The sequence below is a fragment of the Mauremys reevesii genome, linkage group 6 (assembly GCF_016161935.1).
Source record: "Mauremys reevesii isolate NIE-2019 linkage group 6, ASM1616193v1, whole genome shotgun sequence".
NCBI classification, from domain to species: Eukaryota; Metazoa; Chordata; order Testudines; family Geoemydidae; genus Mauremys; species Mauremys reevesii.
In genome coordinates this window covers 82175161-82181765 of record NC_052628.1, presented here as the reverse complement: position 1 = coordinate 82181765, position 6605 = coordinate 82175161, and the positions used below count along the sequence as shown (strand labels likewise).

Sequence of the window (6605 nt, the reverse complement as noted above, 5' to 3'; positions counted from 1 at the left end):
AATGTTCTGCCACATGTCGGGCAGACATGTGTGGGCACCACTGTTACAACATTTACAGCTCTGGCTTTACGGAGTGCTCGCTTCTCTTGTGCTATAGTTATCCTTCTGGCTTCAGATGTCTGGCAGCCTTGGTGGATCAGCGTACGCCATGTCGATTGGTCTTGTGCCAGAGTTTCCCAGGAGGTGATGTCAATATCCAGGGACTTAAGAGAGGCTTTCAGCGTGTCTTTGTATCGCTTCTTTTGTCCCCCGTGCAATCGCTTTCCTTGAGACAGCTCACCATAAAACAGCTGTTTGGGGATGCGGTGGTCTGGCATCCTTACAACATGGCCTGCCCAGCGTGTCTGGGCTTTCATAAGCAGAGTGTAAACTGACGGCAGGCCTGCTCTGGAGAGGACTTCTGTATCTGGCACCTTATCCTGCCACCGGATCCTCAGAAGTCTGCGGAGGCAAGTCATGTGGAAGTGGTTCTGTTGCCTAGCGTGCCTCCTGTATACAGTCCAAGTCTCACCGGCATACATCAGGGTAGTTAGCACTACTGCTTGGTAGACTTTAAGCTTTGTAGCAAGGCTTATTCCACGGCGGTCCCACACGTTGGTCAACAGTCTGCCAAATGCAGAACTTGCCTTAGCGATTCTGCAGTTGACCTCAATGTCAATTGTCACTGCGCGAGAAAGGGTGCTGCCAAGGTATGTAAATTGGTCCACTGCTTGCAGCTTTTGTCCCTTCACTATGATGGTGGGCTCTTGGTGTTGGGCTTTCGGAGCTGGCTGGTGCATCACTTCGGTTTTCTTTATGTTGATGAGGAGGCCGAAGTTATCGCATGCTGCTGCGAATTTATCCATGCTAGCTTGCATTTCCTGCTCTGATCCAGCATTCAGGGCACAATCGTCAGCAAAAAGAAGGTCTCTTAGCACAGTCTCCTTTGTTTTGGTGACAGCCTGGAGTCTTCGCAGGTTGAACAGTTTCCCATCAGTCCTGTATCTCAGGCTGATTCCCAAGGAACTGTTCTGAAAGGCGTCTGACAGCATAGTTGAAAACATTATGCTGAACAGGGTCGGTGCCAAAACACACCCCTGCTTGACGCCGTTTGTGACGGGAAAGGCCTCTGAAGCTTCTCCGTCGTCCAGAACACGAGCCGTCATGCCGTCGTGGAACTGACGTACCATCAGGATGAATCTGTCAGGGCACCCAAACTTCGACATGATGCGCCACAGACCTTCGCGACTGACAGTGTCAAAAGCCTTGGTTTTGCGGCGATCTGGAAGCCTACTTTCGCCGTCTCCGACTCAAAGAATACTTCCAGGACAACACTGAACAGCGCACTGATACACAGTTACCCTCCCACCAACAGCACAAGAAGAAGAACTCCACATGGACTCCTCCTGAGGGTCGAAATGACAGTCTGGACCTATACATTGAATGCTTCCGCCGACGTGCACAGGCAGAAATTGTGGAAAAACAACATCGCTTGCCTCACAACCTAAGTCGTGCAGAACGCAATGCCATCCACAGCCTCAGAAACCATCCTGACATTATAATCAAAGAGGCTGATAAAGGAGGTGCTGTTGTCATCATGAACAGGTCTGACTACCAAAAGGAGGCCGCCAGACAACTCTCCAATACCAAATTTTACAGGCTACTTCCCTCAGATCCCACTGAGGAATACACTAAGAAACTGCACCATCTACTCAGGACACTCCCTACACTAACACCGGAACAAATCAACATACCCTTAGAACCCCGACCAGGGTTATTCTATCTACTACTCAAGATCCACAAACCCGGAAATCCTGGACGCCCCATCATCTCTGGCATTGGTACTCTCACTGAAGGACTGTCTGGATATGTGGACTCTCTACTCAGACCCTATGTTACCAGCACTCCCAGCTATCTCCGTGACACCACTGATTTCCTGAGGAAACTACAATGCATTGGTGACCTTCCAGAAAACACCATCCTAGCCACCATGGATGTAGAGGCTCTCTACACAAACATCCCACACATTGATGGAATACAAGCTGTCAGGAACAGTATCCCTGATGATGCCACAGCACAACTGGTTGCTGAGCTCTGTGCCTTTATCCTCACACACAACTATTTCAAATTTAATGACAATATATATCTCCTGATCAGTGGCACCGCTATGGGCACCCGCATGGCCCCACTATATGCCAATATTTTTATGGCCGACCTGGAACAACGCTTCCTCAGCTCCTGTCCACTCACGCCCCTTCTCTACCTACGCTACATTGATGACATCTTCATCATCTGGACCCATGGGAAGGAGACTCTGGAAAAATTCCACCATGATTTCAACAGCTTCCACCCCTCCATCAACCTCAGCCTGGACCTATCTACACGGGAGGTCCACTTCCTAGACACCACGGTGCAAATAAGTGGTGGTCACATTAACACCACCCTATACCGAAAACCTACCGACCGCTATGCCTACCTTCATGCCTCCAGCTTCCATCCCGGGCACACCACAAGATCCATTGTCTACAGCCAAGCACTGAGATACAACCGTATCTGCTCTAACCCCGCAGACAGAGACCAACACTTAGAAAATCTCCACCAAGCATTCTCAAGACTACAGTACCCACATGAGGAAATAAGGAAACAGATCAACAGAGCCAGATGTGTACCCAGAAGCCTCCTACTGCAAGACAAGCCCAAGAAAGAAACCAACAGGACTCCACTGGCCATCACATACAGTCCCCAGCTCAAACCCCTCCAATGCATCATCAGGGATCTACAACCCATCCTGGACAATGATCCCACACTTTCACAGGCCTTGGGTGGCAGGCCAGTCCTCGTCCACAGACAACCTGCCAACCTGAAGCATATTCTCACCAGCAACTGCACACCGCACCATAGTAACTCTAGCTCAGGAACCAACCCATGCAACAAACCTCGATGCCAACTCTGCCCACACATCTACACCAGCAACACCATCACAGGACCTAACCAGATCAGCCACACCATCACCGGTTCATTCACCTGCACGTCCACCAATGTAATATATGCCATCATATGCCAGCAATGCCCCTCTGCTATGTACATCGGCCAAACTGGACAGTCTCTAAGGAAAAGGATAAATGGACACAAATCAGACATTAGGAATGGCAATATACAAAAACCTGTCGGAGAACACTTCAACCTCCCTGGCCACACAATAGCAGATTTTAAGGTGGCCATCCTACAGCAAAAAAACTTTAGGACCAGACTCCAAAGAGAAACTGCTGAGCTCCAGTTCATCTGCAAATTTAACACCATCAGTTTAGGACTAAACAAAGACTGTGAATGGCTTGCCAATTACAGAACCAGTTTCTCCTCCCTTGGTTTTCACACCTCAGCTGCTGGAACAGGGCCCCATCCTCCCTGATTGATCTAACCTCGTTATCTCTAGCTTGCTTCTTGCTTGCTTATATATACACACCTGCCCCTGGAAATTTCCACTGCTTGCATCCGAAGAAGTGGGTATTCACCCACGAAAGCTCATGCTGCAAAACATCTGTTAGTCTATAAGGTGCCACAGGATTCTTTGCTGCTTCTACAAAAGCCTTGGTAAGATCCACGAAGATGGTATACAGTTCACGATTCTGCTCTGGACACTTCTCTTGGAGCTGCCGAACTGCGAAGATCATGTCCACAGTGCCACGCTCTTTGCGGAAGCCGCACTGTGTCTCGGGTAGTAAACCCTGTTCCAGGTGGTCAATCAGGCGATTCAGCAACACTCGTGCAAGGATCTTACCTGCGCTAGAAAGCAGTGATATTCCTCTATGATTATCACAGACTTTTTGATTTCCTTTCCTCTTGTAGAGGTGTACGATGGATGCATCTTTCAATTCCTGAGGAATGGACCCTTGATTCCAGAAGGACTGGAACAGCTGAGTGAGTTTGTCAACAAGCATTGCACCACCATCCTTATAGATTTCCGCTGGAATCGCATCAGATCCTGAGGCCTTGCCACTAGACAGCTGACTGATGGCCTGTAGGGTTTCAGTCTCTGATGGTGGAACATCCAGGCTGTAATTAATATCCGCCTGGGGCATTCTGTCAATCGCCTCATTATTGATGGAAGATGGGCGGTTCAGTACGGATTGGAAATGCTCAGCCCAACGCTGTAGAATCAGAGTCTTCTCAGTAATGAGAGTTGCACCATCTAAGTCCAGTAGAGGGGAACTCCCTGAAGGCTGAGGTCCGTACAAGGATCTAAGGGCTTCGTAGAACCGTTTGGCATCGTTTCTATCAGCAAACTTCTGGATTTCATCTGCTTTGGCACTCAACCAGGAATCCTGCATCTTACGAAGCTTGCTCTGTATGGTCCTGCGAATGTTGTTGAAAGCATTTTTCTTAGCCGTTGATGACGGGTCGTTCTGATGAGCATGGTGAAGGCGGTGCTTTTCAGCAAGTAAAGCCTTGATCTCTTCATCGTTTTCATCAAACCAGTCCTGCTGTTTCCTGTGTGAGGGTCCAAGAACCTTTAATGCAGAAAAGTGCACAATATTTCGGAAGCTTTCCCAGTTCCTCTCAATGTTTTCCTCTAATTGCAGCTCTGAGAGTTGGTTGTCGAGATCTTCTACTAGTGAAGCTGCTGTGTTGGGGTTCCTCAGTTTACTGACGTTGATCTTTTTCATCACAGCTTTATTTCCCTGCGGACGTCTCTTTGGCTTGATGTGAAGGCTTAATTTAGAGATGATAAGTCTATGATCAGTCCAACAGTCAGCACTCGGCATGGCCTTAGTCACCCTTACATCCTGTCTGTCTTTCCTCTGCACGATGACATAATCAATGAGATGCCAGTGCTTGGAACGTGGGTGCATCCAGGACGTCTTTTTGCGAGTGGGTAGGCGGAAGATGGTATTGGTGATGATCAGATCATGAGCCGCACATGTCTTCAATAGTAGTAGGCCATTGCTGTTGCATTTGCCGATTCCATTTTTTCCAATGACGCCATCCCAGGCAGAGTGATCGGATCCTACTCTCGCGTTAAAATCGCCAAGTAGAATCAGCCTGTCGGTGCACTTCACGGATGAAAGTAGGGCATCGAGATCTTCATAAAACTTGTCCTTTACTTCATCCGGATTCGTCATTGTGGGTGCATAAGCGCTGATTAGTATAACTCGCTTTCCTCTCGGTAGTGGAAGATGCACTGTCATGAGTCAATTGTTCACGCCCTTGGGAAGACTGGCAAGTTTGCGGACAAGATGATTCTTAACCGCAAAGCCAACTCCAGATTCACGACGTTCGTCACTGCTACGTCCACACCAGAAGAATGTATAACCACCTCCTGTTTCTGTGAGCTGACCTTTGTTGGCTAGAGGAGTTTCACACAGGGCTGTAATATCAATGTTAAATCTTGCGAGTTCTCTGGCGACCAGAGCTGTTCTTCTTTCTGGTCGATCTGCTGAGGGGTTGTCTTGAAGCGTGCGTACATTCCATGTACCAATAATGAGTGGTGTCACCTTGCATTTTGTTGTTTGAAATTTTGTTATTCGACTGCATAAGATGGGATCCCCTCCAGCCACGGTAAGCTGGCCAGGGTTCTATGAAGCAAACAATGTTTAGGGCACCTTTTCTAGCCCCTTCCTCTTACTACGGAGGTGAGCAGTGCAGTCCTAAAGAGGGCTGCTCAGTCACTCAGGTAGACGCCGAATCCAGCTGTTGCTTCGGTCAGCAAGAAGATGACCATTAGACCTGAGCCGCCTGTGTGCAGGTCCACGGCTACAGCTCCCAGTGTATCCACACCTGCTGCTTCGTCGCTCGCCCATCGCCACAGGACTTTAAAGTTTACGGGAATTGGAGGGATGTCAAGACTTGCGCGTGAATTGGATTAAAGTGAGGGAGAGGTGTGCATAGTCAGCCTCACTCTCTCTTCCCAGATTCCATCTTGCTCCAATGGCAGGACAAAAGTCGAGACGGTTGGAGATGGGCTGGGCACAGTGGTTGACCAGGGCGTCTTTCGCGTCTTGCCGTGCTCTTAGCGTACCACGTCGCTTGCAGAAACCGCCTTCATGACCGTTGGTCCTATTCCAAAAGGTCTCATCCACTCAATCCGCCGGAGTCTGTCTTCACATGCTCGGGATAGACAAGGCCCTATCTCACCGAAGGTCTATGCCTGACGGCTACCCTCAACCTGGTTTAGCCAGCCTGTCGAAGCTGTTGCCCGGGGTGTGGCCGCTGCGCATGCTACAGCTACTAGGAGCCACAGGTGAGAGCTGAGTGACAGGTGGGAACCAAAGGTGGACGAGCTGCCCTGAAAGGACATGACATGCCCCTACACCAGAGGTGCTATCCCTCCCTGAACACCCCATACACCCCAAATAAGCTTTGAATGGAAGCTGGTGTAAGGGGGTTCCAAAGAGGATGGATCTAGACTGTTCTCAGTGGTACCCGATGACAGAACAAAGAGTAATGGTCTGAAGTTGCAGTGGGGAAGGTTTAGGTTGGATATTAGGAAAAACTTTTTCACTCAGAGAGTGGTGAAGCACTGGAATGGGTTACCTAGGGAGGTGGTGGAATCTCCTTCCTTAGAGGTTTTTAAGGTCAGGCTTGACAAAGCCCTGGCTGGGATGATTTAGTTGGGAATTTGTCCTGCT

General features: G+C 49.2%; 1 pseudogene; it reads right to left on the bottom strand.

The window, feature by feature from the left end:
• Window positions 1-221: 221 nt before the first annotated feature.
• Window positions 222-6605, bottom strand: part of LOC120407279 — a 101241-nt pseudogene continuing 94857 nt past the window's right edge.